This window comes from Protopterus annectens, chromosome 2.part0 (assembly GCF_019279795.1).
Source record: "Protopterus annectens isolate FY-2018-M chromosome 2.part0, PAN1.0, whole genome shotgun sequence".
Classification (NCBI taxonomy): domain Eukaryota; kingdom Metazoa; phylum Chordata; order Ceratodontiformes; family Protopteridae; genus Protopterus; species Protopterus annectens.
This window is the reverse complement of record NC_056728.1, coordinates 1,788,288,441-1,788,302,402: the sequence shown is the minus strand read 5'-3', so window position 1 is coordinate 1,788,302,402 and position 13,962 is coordinate 1,788,288,441. Positions and strand designations below refer to the sequence as shown.

The 13,962-nt window shown below is 41.0% G+C and overlaps 1 protein-coding gene across 5 annotated transcripts in view; it reads left to right on the top strand.

The window, feature by feature from the left end:
* The first annotated feature begins 10,563 nt into the window (after positions 1–10,563).
* Positions 10,564–13,962, top strand: part of ARHGEF10L (Rho guanine nucleotide exchange factor 10 like) — a 3,087,848-nt gene continuing 3,084,449 nt past the window's right edge. For 2 of the 5 annotated variants that reach the window (XM_044061819.1, XM_044061817.1), the window contains exon 1: positions 10,565–10,846. The gene's annotated coding sequence lies outside the window, so the exon portion shown is untranslated. Of the gene's footprint in view, positions 10,847–13,962 lie in introns of all 5 variants that reach the window. The other 3 variants (XM_044061816.1, XM_044061815.1, XM_044061818.1) reach the window with 3 other exon arrangements.

Below are 13,962 nucleotides of genomic sequence, written 5' to 3'. Positions count from 1 at the left end.
GCCCTGCATTAACTCTAAGTTGCCACTTTAACTCAATGAATTCTAAAATGGTGTCATTGGGACCCCCCACCTAGGGTCCTGGGCCAAACCTTCTATAATAATGAATTTGAAGGAATGTGTGGGATGCATTTTGATATGTCTAAAAAGGACATTTCGTTCATCCTTCTTTTTAATGTCATAACCATGTTGGTAAACATGATATCTTAAATGCCTGATAGTCTTACCTATGTAAAAACAGGTACAGTTATTACAGACTGTGGCATATACCACCCCCTTATTGTCACAATTAAATTTCTTTTGTAACTTAATCATTCCATATCCATGTATGAAAACTTCTGCACCCTCCAACATCACCTTACATTGGGTGCAGTGTCCACATTTACTCATTTTACCTTTGTTAGAACTCTCCAAACTCCTTTCAATCATAGTTTTCAAGCAGGCCTCTTTCTTGTATGCTATGCTTGGCCTTTTACCTAATTTACTGGCAGCCTCTGGGTCACATTTGAAAATAGACCAAAATTTCAAAACACAAAATTTAATTTCCCTGAAATGTCCATTGTAAGGCAAAACCAAAGCTTTGTTGTAATCAACATTACCTTTGTCTTGTACATCCTGACTGACCGAAGGTGTACTAGTGAAACCCAAAAGGGGCTTATAAAACCTACCTTGTCTCTTTCTCTTCACTTCATCACATATTTTGTTTAAGAAATCTTGGGGGTAACCTCTTCTGCAGAACATATCAAATAGTTTAGTGCATTCAACCAAAAACTGGACATCTTCACTCACCATCCTGGCAAGTCTCACACATTGCCGTTTGACAATAGATTTTTTCTGATGAGTGGGATGCCAGCTCTGGAAATGCAGGTATGAAATAGAATGAGAGGGTTTCCTGTACAAATTGGACTCAAATCTCTTGTCAGCCCTATTCTTAGTTAGGGTGACGTCCAAGAAATTGACTTGCACTGTATCCACAGTCTTAGTGAATTCCAAGAAATCAGTGGAGGTGTTCAAAAACTGGAGAAATGTGTTCAACCTGTCAATTGAATCCACCCAAAAAATTATGATGTCATCTATAAAGCGTCTATACAGACACCAACAATCCTTAAATTCTGACTTGAATAACACATTGGTTTCCCAAATAGCCATGACTACGTTGGCAAAAGTTGGTGTGCATGCAGCACCCATGGCAACACCATTAGTCTGGCACTGTGTCACACTGTGTCAATTTCTAAACTAACACAGTTAAGTTGTTCAGATAATTAAAGTCTCAAATCTCTTTTCAGTGCTGGCCACACCCTCAGTGGTATCATCCATGACAAACTACACACAAACCACAATAAAATCGGCACCAACTAAAACAAAAACAAGACCACCGTGGGTAAAAGGAACACTGAATATATTACTGTCACAGATTTAGCTCTTTCACCTAAACAATGTCTGGACTTCTTCAGAATAAAGACACAGCAAGAGCCCAAACATTAAAAAGAGATGAAAAGACACACCCCCATGTTCCCAATAAATGATTAATGATGTTTTGATATATCTAAAAAGGGCATTTCGTTCATCCTTCTTTTAAATAATGCATCCCACACATTCCTTCAAATTCATTATTATAGAAGGTTTGGCCCAGGACCCTGGTGGGGGGGGGGGGGTCCCAATGACACCATTTTAGAATTCATTGAGTTAAAGTGGCAATGTAGAGTTAGTACAGGGCGACATCCAGGACTAAATGATTTAATTTCTATCTCGAGTTATTTAAAGTTGAAATCTATGCTAGTATTATAATTGATATATCTTGATCTATTAGTGCTCATGTTTTTATTTTGTTGCATTGTTTTGCATTATCAATATTACTGTTTGTACTATATTGTGAGTTGCACAATTGTTTTAGTCAAATGTATAAAGCTTTAATCATTTATTGGGAACATGGGGGTGTGTCTTTTCAGCTCTTTATAATCTTTGGGCTCTTGCTGTGTCTTTATTCTGAAAAAGTCCAGACATTGTGTGGACGAAAGCGCTAAATCTGTGACAGTAATAAATTCAGTGTTCCTTTTACCCACAGTGGTCATGTTTTTGTTTTAGTTGGTGCCGATTTTATTGTGGTTTGTGTATAGTTTGTCATGGATTATACCACTGAGGGTGTGGCCAGCACTGAAGAGAGATTTGAGACTTTATCTAATTCTCTGAACAACTTAACTGTGTTAGTTCAGAGATTGACACAGTGTGTTGACTGTGCACTCGGTTAAGTAACCTGTTGGCCGTGAAGGTGAACTTTGCCCTTTCCCAAACTGTAGTGCACTGTCAGAGTTGGCATATTTAATTGGGGGGATGTGTGTGTGTGTGTGTGTGTGTGTGTGTGTGTGTGTGTGTGTGTGTGTGTGTGTGTGTGTAGGGCACAACCCCCCCACATTGGGGGTGGTGGGTGAGGCTGTAGCCCCCCCCCACCTGCGTGGGTTTTGAGTGTTCTGTGTTGGTTTTGTGTGTGTGTGTTTAGGTGACTTATTAATTACCCTGGGAAGGAAGGATTTCGCAATCTGGTCTGCCGATGAAGTGGGTTTTCATGGATGTCGTTTCCATGAATCCATCTTGGATGGTGTCGGCTTTTGATTTTATCGGGTAGACCCAATATATTTACATATATATATATTTATATCTATCTATCGATCTATTTATATATATATATATATATATATATATATATATATATATATATATACACACACACACACACACATATATATTATACATACATTATATGGTATACATTCATTTGATCGGCCGATGGATGGTCGATCGGAATATGGTCGAAAGCAGTGTGGCAAAACCTCAAAAAAGTGAATGCAATTGTTGTGAATCGCAAAATATCCCCACTTTTTGACCAATGGTAGCACTTGTTTAGGTGGTAGAGCAGTTGGAAATGTCGCATTTGGTGTTTTATACGACATTCCGACTGTTCAGCAGTGAGAAATTTGATAATAACATTTGGTGTTATACCCGATCGGACAATGTTAGCTCGATCAAACAAATGTATTCCATTATATATATATATATATATATATATATATATATATATATATATACATATATATACATATATAAAATGCATATACTATATAAGATCATAGGATCATAGGAGGTTACTAGGCAAGCCTAGCCAAGAGTTTATCCCCCAAAAAGAAACCTCAGTCAGCACCTGCCATCCCTGTCAATGAAGGACAAAGGTGAAACCCCGGGGACAAATTTGTGGTTTCCCATCCACTCATTAAAGTTGCATTTGAAGAGGGTCAGCGAGGTACTCTGTTTGATATGTATGAGAAGTGTATTCCAGAGACGGGGCAGGCTCTGGGAGACAAACCTGTCTCTCCAGCAGGTTTTGTTGATGTCACTTATTAGATTTAGGCCTATTGAGCGGGTAATGCATGAGGAGTTAGACTTACAGATATGGAGCATCTCTAGTAGGGCAGGTTCTGATATTGCCTTGTAGGTGAGGCACAGATCACCTTTGAACAATCTGTATGAAACCGAGTAAAGTGATAGTGATTTGAGTCTGTCCACATAGGACAGGCATTGGAGGCCATGGATTCTCTTTGTGAGGTATTTCTGTGGCCTTTTCAGTTGGTGCAGGTGTTTGGAAAGATACATACTAAACAGGGCATTATACTCAGTTATAGGTCTAATGAGGGAGGAGTACAGAGATGTAATAACCTCCTTTTTTCTAGATGTAATCCCTTTACTTATGAGATGAACCAAGTAAAAGAGTTTTCTGACCACTACTGCCACATGATGGTTGAATGTGAGATTGTTGTCAGCCTGAGTACCCAGGTCTCTCACCATGGGTTGTGTGCTTAGGGGGTTGCCGTTGATGTAATCAGCAGGGGCCATGTTTTTGCCGAATGGTATGATAATACATTTTTTTTGCGGCTTTGGCACCAGTTATTTGTAGCTGTGAAACTATCTTGCAGTATGTTAATGTCATTTGGGGAGTCAGTGACAGCACCCAGCTTGCAGTCATCCACAAACTTGGTCAGCCACAGGCCCTTTGTCTTTGCCTGGACCTCTGAGAAGTAGATGCTAAACAGTAGGGATCCCAGGACAGATCCTTGGGGAACACCACTAGTGACAGGTCTCCTGTCGGAGGTGGTGGCACCTATTTTGATGTTGTGGGTCCAATCTGTGAGCCACCCATCTGATGAGATAGGAATTAGCACCAAGTTGTGTTAGCTTTTCGATGATGCCTGATTGGGGGATTGTGTAAAAGGCCTTGGCCAGGTTAAGGTAAGCTGTATGTACTGACTTTCCCTCATCCAGGGCCTTGGTGACAGTCTCAAAGAAGTCACTCCAACATTTCATTAACCTGCATGGATTCTCACAACTGATCACTACCCCTTACCCACTACAGTAAAAATGCTACTGGTTACATAATTGACTGGATCCTAACCAACTCTCTTAATAACTACTGTAACCCTTCTCCCTTCCCTGACTCTTTTAGTGACCATTCTCCCATCTCTATCTTAAGGCACTCTCCTCATCTCTCTAAGCTCCATCTCTACAGAGATTGTAGGAAAGTGACTAACTTTTCCCCTGAAACCTTTAAATATAGACTCTCTGCCATCTTTCCTAAAAATCCTCCCACTCAATGATGCTGTTAGTAAATTCAACCACATTTTTCTTAGGTTCATAGGTTCATAGGTAGGTACTAGGCTATCTGCCTGAGGGCAGTTATAAGACTAGCCAGTGTGTCAGCTTTCACCGCCCCATTGGTTAATTAACTGAGCCTCTGTCAAGAAGAGCCAATGAAGTGATCCCAGGGGTGTATTTTCTGTTACCCATCCACTCTTCAAGATTTCTCTTGAAGAGTGTTAGTGAGGGGCTCTGCCTAATGTAGTTAGGAATTTTGTTCCAAAGCATGGGAGTCTCTGTGACAGGAATCTATCCCTCCAGCATGTTCTATTTATTGTTGTGGTGAGGTTTAACTCACTAGAGCGAGTGGTTCGCAGTGACTTGGATTTCTTTAGGTGGAGCATGTCCATCAATTCTGAGTTGGACATGGCTTTGTAAGTCAGGCAGAGATCACCTCTGAGTAAGCAATATGCCACTGAGTACAGCTGGAGTTTTTCTAGTCGGGCTGCATAGGACATATATTTGAGGCCAGTAATCCTCTTGGTGAGGTACTTTTGTGGTCTTTCCAGCTGTTGGAAGTGTCTTGTGAGGTACATCCCAAATGGGGCATTGTGCTCTATGATGGGTCTGATGAGTGACGAGTAGAGGGGCACTATAACCTCTTTGTTTTTAGATGTGAACCCTTTAGTAATTAGATGGGCTACATAGAAGGATTTCCTAACTACTTTGGCAATATGATTGTCAAAGGAGGGATTGCTATCTACCTGGGTCCTCAGATCTCTTATTACCTCTTCTGTATTAAGGGGGCTGCCACCTATGTGGTAAATCATGGGTGTTTTGGTTTTCCCAAACAGGATGACTATGCATTTTTTGGCATTTAGCTTGAGACCATGACTTTGACACCAGGTGTCCATCTCAGTAAGGCCCTTTTGGAGAATGTCCATGTCAGCCGGAGAGTCAATTATGGCTCCCAGTTTGCAGTCATCGGCAAACTTGGTTAGCCATAGTCCTCCTGTGTTTGCCTGTACTTCTGAGAAGTATATGCTGAACAGTAGGGGTCCCAGGACCGAGCCTTGTGGGACACCACTTCTGACTGGTTTAGAGTCGGACCTGGAGCCCGTTATTCTTACCGTGTGAGTTCTGTCTGTAAGCCAGTTGGCAACCCATCTCATGATGTAGGGGTTTATGTTCAAGCTGGTGGGTGAGTTTTTCTATAATTCCTGAGTGAGGAATGGTGTCAAAAGCCTTGGTGAGGTCAAGGTAGGCTGTGTGAACCACCTTCCCCTCATCTATGGCCTTGGTGACTGTCTCGAAGAAGTCAACCAGGTTTAGTAGGCATGATCTGCCCTTAACAAAGCCGAACTGGGTCGGGTCAAGTGTTTGGAGGTTCCCAATGTCTTTGTTAATGAGTTCCATGAAGATGCGCTCCATAGCCTTACAGACCAGGTTAGTCAGGCTTATGGGGCAATAGTTACCATGGTCAGTTGTGGCCCCTCCTTTGTGGAGCAGAATAACCATTGCTGTGCACCATTCTATGGGCATGTAGCCTGTGGAGAGGCTGAGGTTGAACAGTGTGTTTAGGTTGTGGGTTAGTTCGTTCTGTAGTTTGTGCAAGACGCAGCCTGCGACACCATCTGGTCCCATTGACGCTGTGCTTTTGGCTTTTGAAAGGGCTGTTTTCACCTGTGTGTCTGTGATTTCTGGGACACTACACTTTTCCGGTATTGTTGTGGGCCCTTTTTGGGGTGAGAGGGGGGTGAAGTTTGCACTGAAAATATCTGCCAGGATGTTGGCAATATCAGTAGGTTCAGTATATTTTGTGCTATTTTGCACTAGCTCAGAGCATATCTGCAAGTTGCCACTTAGATTCTTGACATAGCTAAAGAAGGCTTTGTGGTTATCTTTCGAATCCTTGGCTATTTTTCTTTCGAAGTTAGCCTTGGATGATTTTGTGAAGGACCTTAGTTTCTTACTGATACTGATCAGGGATGTCTTTCCTTCTTGGGATTTGTTTTTTTTCTGAACTAGTTTCCTCCTTCTATTGTATAGCCTGTTTATGGCAGGGGTCCACCAGACTGGTTTCCTTCTCTTAGGGGAGTGATTCTTGGTTTTGCTAGGGATGGCACGATCCATGCATCCTTAAAGGTGCTCATAGAGTGCATTTGTAAAGGTGCCTGCATCTTGGACACTGTTATCCTTTAGTGTGGGGGGCTGTGAAACTTACCACTTTTGTCTTTAGTAAGGTGAAATTTGCTAGAGAAAAGTTTTTCACTGTGGTTTTCTTGGTTGGGGGTAGTGGTGTGGTGTGGACATCCAGAGTGATTAGTTTATGGTCTGATCTAACCAGTGATGGGTTGACCTCTGGTGTGGAACACCTGTCGCCCATGTTGGTGATGACCAGATCCAATATGTTTTCATCTCTGGTCGGGGAGTTTACCAGCTGATCTAGGGCATTTGAGTTAATAAATTCCAGGAAGCGCTGGACCTGGGAGTTTGTACTTGAGTAGTTTTCCCAGTTAACAGTAGGGTAATTGAAATCACCCAATATCAGGGTGTTTGGTAGGACCTTCATGTTTTCCAGTGTCTCCAGAAAGGTTGAGTGGTGGTCCTGGGTCATGGAAGGTGATCTGTTGCAGGCCACAATTTGCATTGCGGATTTGCCTGATGTTAGTTGCACGTGGATGATCTCAGAGGTATCATGCTGTGCCACTAACCTGGAGGTGTAGGTATCCTTGATGAATATGGATACACCCCCTCCTTTTGTGTTTTGGTCCATGTTCTGTGGGCGAAATGTGTGGTATGAGTTGTAGCCTGGTAGTGCTGGGATGCTCTGTGGAGCCTTGAACCAGGTTTTAGTTACTGCACAGATGTCGACGTTCTCCATACTGAGGAGTGCTTTGAGCGAGTGCATTTTGAGATTTAAACTCCTGGCGTTGAGTAGCATAACCCTCATTTTTTTATTTGTGCTGTTTACAGAGATGGGTTTGACTTTTGAACCTTGCCTAAAAAACGCACTATGGGGGCAGCAAGAGCCTTGGCCAGTATTCAAAAGCCTAGGGGTGACAGGTGCAAGCCATCTCTTGTGAAGCAACGAGGCTTGTCGAGCATGTCTTCCCAGGCTGACAGACACTGGATCCCCTTTGAATGACACCAGAAGCTTAACCAATTGTTGAAATTGATAATTTTTTCTTTATACTGCGGTATCATTCTTGGTGAGGGCAGGATGCTACTCAGGGTCAGGGTCATACCCACCTGGGCTACATGATCAGAGAGCTCTTCCATGTCTCTTTTCATGTGGTCCAGGGAGGTACGTCTCAGGTCATTCACACCAACATGAATAATGACAGAGTCATATTTGTACTTGTTCTGGAGTGATCTTAGTGCTTGTGTTATGTGGAGGATTCTGGCTCCCGACAGGCAGCTAACAGTAAACGTCTCTTTGTCCAGCCTAGTGAGTTGGACTTCAGTGTGCCTGACTACAGAGTTGCCTATTACTTGTGTGTTAGGTATGTTATTTCGCCTTAAGGGCTGTGATTGTGCGGCACACTGATTTTGTGTTTTATGTGTTGTCTGGTTTGTGACGGGAGGTGCAGGTTTTTTGGGTGTCTGCTTTGGAGGTCTCTGATGATTTTGCAGATTTTTATTTAGCACCTCCGAGTATGATTTTGTGTATTTATTTGTGTATTTATGTGTATTTTTGCCAGTGCTGGTTTAGTATGTCTGTGTGAGGCTGGAGGTGTGGTGCAAGTGTTAACCTTCTCCTCATGACTACTTGTTTCAGTCTTGGGTGGAGAGAGCTTAGCCTTCAATTTAGCTATATAATTGCATCTCTCGCATATGTTAATGTTTTGTGGTAGGAGGAGAGGGTTGTCTGTGTACATGAGGCAGTTGTAACATTGCCTCAGGATACCCAGATTCACCAGCTGGACTGGAGAGTATACCTGGGGTACAAGTCAAATGTGGGTTTTCTTCACAGAGGAAATCCCTCTCTCCACTGCATCTCTTGTGGAGGTTGATTTCATACCATTGTTGCTTAAATACACCAGCTCTGATTTCACATAAATTCAGAGAAAGTGAAATATTTAATTTGATCAGGTACTTCCTTTCTCCAAAAAATTCTTCAGAGAGCTTTAGTGTCAGCATTTGCTTATTGCGTTAGTGTGCGTTGCTGTTTTGTGTTTTAGTTTCCTGTTCCAGTCCCTGGAAACATAGGTATGATAACATCACTATATGCATTTGGTATTCCTGGTTATCTCAATGTTATTGTCATCTCTGTAATACCTTCTCAAAGAGTGGCAAGTCTAGTGGTTATGCAGGTGGCCAATGTAGAATAAGAAAGGAACCTAGATATGGCAAAGTGTTAGCAAACAATCAGGGGCTATAAAAATTAATACATAAACCTATGACTGTGCCTATCACTGTGGGGAAATCACAGAAGGAGGTAGTTGCCTGGAGAATCTGAGTCCCCTTTATACTTTCTCTGATTACTCATTTAAAAGCCTTTACTTTGAGGTTGTGCTGAAGAAATAAAAAGGCAAAGCGTATAATGACAAAGTCTTTCAGTCATTTCATTCATAGCTCAAAATGTTTAGTCACAAAGCATATGCTGTGAGGTTAACAATGGTTTTAAACTTGTTAGGCAAGGTAGTAAATGTTCTGTAAATTAGAACCAGCTGCATTTCAGCCAGTTTCCTATGTGTAAGGAATGACCTACTGTACTTTGAGTAGCAAGCAGCATGTAACTGATGCCCCTGTATCTTTCAATATTGACGCAGTGTCAGTGGCACAACAGGTAGTGCACTTGCCTCTGGTGCTGAAGGCTATGGGTTCTGTTCCCATGCCAGATAAAATCAGTGGCCTACACTGTAGTGCAACATACAGGGAGGGGTGTTGCATTCCTGAGTGTGTTTTTCTTCGGATGAGAAGTTAAACTGAGGTCCCATCTTGTTGAGTTGGTGGTAGCTCAGGTGGATGTAGAAGATCCTATGATACCCACTGAAAAAGAGCAGGGGAAGTTCCCCGATGGCTTGGCCAAATTTCCCCTCATAGTAAAAATACCACCTTGAGTTTCCCTTAAAAAGAGGCTACTTGCCTGGTGGGACTAACCTGTTCAACAACTGATAAAAAAAATAGTAAGTATGTATATATAAATGTGTGTATCTATCTGTCTTCACAAACACACACATATATGAATTTGTGTGTGTATGTGTGTGTATACAATGCATGCTCATATGTGTGTATACTCATATTCATACTATGTATAACATATACACACACATGTACATGGGTATATGGATTTAGTGTGTGTACACATATCATATAGATGGTTTTAGCACAAATTAGTAAGACCAGTAGAAACATCACTGCCTGTACAAATTATATTATTTTCAGAAAAGATCTATTACAGGTCTCACACAAAAGCTAAACATCTATATTGTTCAGTTGATTATGGCACAGGTCTGGTGATTGCAAGCAAAAATTAAACCAAAGTGTAAACAGCAAAGCCACTGTGTTTGGTGGTAAGTAAGGAAAGTGGGAGCCCGCATTGCTTTGGTGAAAAACAGACAGCTATAATGCAGCCTGAAGAGGTCTGGCTGTTGTTAAGACTTAGAAATGTATAGCAGGAGGACAAGAGACTCGCTGTCTCCCACCCTCTTTCTCTGTGTCACTCCGCAAACAAACACACACACACACACACACACACACACACATACACACACACACACACACACACACACACACACACACACACACACACGCACATACCATTCATTATCTGATAAATATTCATTGCTCCAGGACCCAAGCGCCCATGAGGACTGAAGTGGGAAGCAAAGTTCTCTGATTGGTCAGCTGACGGCTCAGGGCTCTGAATGACACAGACTTTGCTGCTTCTATTGATTTTCAAAGAGGAAGGAGGAGAAGGAGAGAAAGACAGAGGGAGTGCAGAAAAGCTAAGAGAGAGAGAGAGAGAGAGAGAGAGAGAGAAAGGGAACATTCACTCTAACCTCTGGAGTTTTGCAGAAACCTGCTTTGGATACCAAGGAGTTGTTTGTAAGAACAGCCAGTTAACTAGTTGGATTATAAATGGGAGAGTCCCGAAGGAAGTAAGATGAAAGTGGTGTTTAGCTTTAAACTAAGGCATGAGGATCTTTGGACGATGACACTTCTAATGGGAACCTTAGGTATGCTTCTTTGTACCATCATGACAAAGACAGAGTAGGGGGTAAGTAAGGGAACAGAATCTGCGTGTGTATTCATGGTTTTCTCTTTCTTTCTTTCTTTCTGCTGTTCCACTCCTGTCTGTACTGTGCTGTGTACGCTGCATATAAAATCTGTGATGCATGATTTGGCAGTCAGTCATAGAACACACGCTCACAAAAACTTAATACTATTCACATGATCTTAAGATTTTTCAGGAGTTTTCTGTTGACCAATTAACATATTTACTACTCCCCTGCCCTGATCCATTTTCAAGGATGAATACAATGACTTGTGTGGGGGAAGGCACATTTGTCTAAGCCCTCATTACAAATTATCTACAGATGGTACAAAGAATTTGTGTGTGCGGGGGTAGGGGTGGTAATGACCAGATTAAATTAAACCTCATCTGTTATCAGTATAATTTAGTTATGTAGCATTAATCTCCAACACACACACACGCACAAATGTGCTTGCTAATGCACATACACCCACACTCAGAGTAGCATTTTAAGCCTTTTTATGATTAAGAATATTTTATAACTATCGGGTTATTATCTTTTGCCATATGTTTAATGGCATGGCTGACACAGCATGAAATTCTAAAGGTGTCGTTATCTGTCACTGTTATGGACATTCACATGCATTCATGTGTGCTGATACGCTGAAGATGTCGGAGAGGGGAATAACAGTTGTTCTAACTTCCAATTGTTCAGAAAAATGTGATGTTAACAAGTGAGAAATAAAAATGAAATTCCTTTACATTAGAGCTGCTTGCTGTGTAATGCTCTGAAAGAAAAAAGAATGTCAGCACTCCTACCATAGAGTGAACTAATGCTTCTGTTGGTGCTTGCAGTGTGCTTTGTTTGAATTTCTTGAGAACACTGTGACATCTGTATTCAAGTGGAATCCTAAGTAGCTGGGCAGCTAGTTGCTCTTACGCCTTGTGAATTATTAACTCTTTAATGCAAAGTTTCTCAAAGAAAAACATATTATGCACTGAGCAAGCGAAAGCGGGAACATGGCATAGAAGCATTCTTTTTGGGGAGGGGTGTCAGTGGAGCATATATTGTCACTATATGAAGTGATGCAATGGTTACATGAAAATAAAGCATGCTGTTTGTGATGCATTATCCTTTTGTGCAATGACATCATCATTCAGTGCCCTTAGAGCATCATAGGATCAGAATATCAGAATTCTATTGATACTGATGTAGTAATACTGTATAGCACTATTACTTCTATAGAGTGTACTTTTACTGTTATATTTTGTAACAACTTACTGTAATGTACTAAAATATTCACTTGGCAGTTAGCTACACCTTAGAAGTGCTTAATGTAAGAACTACATTTAAAGCACTCATTTTAAAGACACAGACACATTTCAGTGACACAATGTAGACATTTACAATTGAGAGGGTGCCCTGCGACTAATAAATAATTTGTAGTCTTGCTAAAGAAGCCAGAATAGTTCAGACATTTGCATCCACTCAGATCTGCCATTGCATTTTTATTAATATAATATATTTCACGGTCACCTGAAGATCATTTGAAACCTGGTATGTTTACAGTCCTGCATGAGGAACACTTGGGGAACTGTCGATATGAATTCATTTTAATGCAAGTGTACATGCTGAATTTATTCAGTTTCTAGCCTTGGAATTCACTCTGCTCCGGTTATGTAATATATTCATAACTCATACTTCATCTTCATCATATTTGGTAAAAAATAGGTAGAAGTGGCATGAATGAGAAATACCCATGAAGAAACACTCTATAGCTTCTTTATTTATTAGCCAGGTAAGTGAACTGCATTATTTGAGTTCTTTGTCATGCCATGTGTGTCTTTGAAAACACCTGAAAAAACCCTAAAACTATGAATCCTGTTTGCTGCCCTGTTACAAAAGTATGATGCGATGCCATTCCTGTTTGCAGCCATGCAGTGGGTTGTCTGTTTTCAGCATGTGATGCATCACTTTCTTCCAATGACATGAGTGGGCTGTCCCAGCAGGGTTGTAAACATACCAGGTGGTTTCAAATGATCTTCAGGTGACAGGGAAATGTTAGAGGTAAAGTTTCTGTAGTTCAGTACAGAGTAAAACAAAATGATTTCAACTATACCAAAATCATTTCTAAGTTAAAAGTCTGACCTGCATTTGAGGACAAATGCATTCGCTGAGTCATAGCTTACTGGAACCTGCCCTGAACAGTACAGCCCGTACTTACTGAGGTATGACTATGCATTTAATAACAGTGTAAGTGCCAAAGGATGACAAATATGCTTATTTTCAGCATGATTAAATTGATAGCTTAATCACAGCAATCAGAGAAACACAGGTAGGATTTTGTTTAATGGGTTAACCTCCTTTGAGTGACCTGTAGTACAAGACCATATTCATATAGTGCACCTTGATAAATGACAGTAGGGACGTAGAAAGAGTTCATGTTACAGTTTAAGGCAGACATGCCTACTGGGAACTGCCTGCCTCAACAATTCTTATGTGGCTAGTCTATAGCTGTAAGGGGATAAATACTTGAGCAGTGACTTGAGATTCTGGTTTTCCTTGAGTGCCGTGACAAAGTTCTGCTGATGTCATTGTGTTTTGATGACATACTGAAACATGACTGGTGTGTTGCAGACTTACTACTGAAATGCTTCTGTCTGGCTGTGTAACTTTCTTGATTTGGGTATGAGAAGCTGTATACTTCCAGTTGTATTTGCACTTTATCATAATTTTTCTGTGCTATGGAACATGACAAAGTGAAATTAACAGATTAAAAAAAAAAAGATTAGCAGATAAGTAAACTTTGTATCCATAACCTGGTATGTTTTCAACTGGCAGAAAACGTATTTGTTTCAAAATACAGTCATATTTGGTCACTGGAAATGAAACTGGATTTGTCTCATCAAATTTTCATGCTGCCCATGGTCAGTAGCAGGATAGAATAAATTATGATGCTGGAGTTTTCTGCTTTCAGGAGCTGATTTACTTAAACCATTTAATTTCCCCGGTCATTTAATTTATCATTTTCAAAGTAAATTCCTTTAGTATCTGTAAGTACATAATTACGTATATGTGCTTGGTGACTCTGTGTGTATGTGTGTGTGTGTGTGTGTGTGTGTGTGTGTGTGTGTGTGTG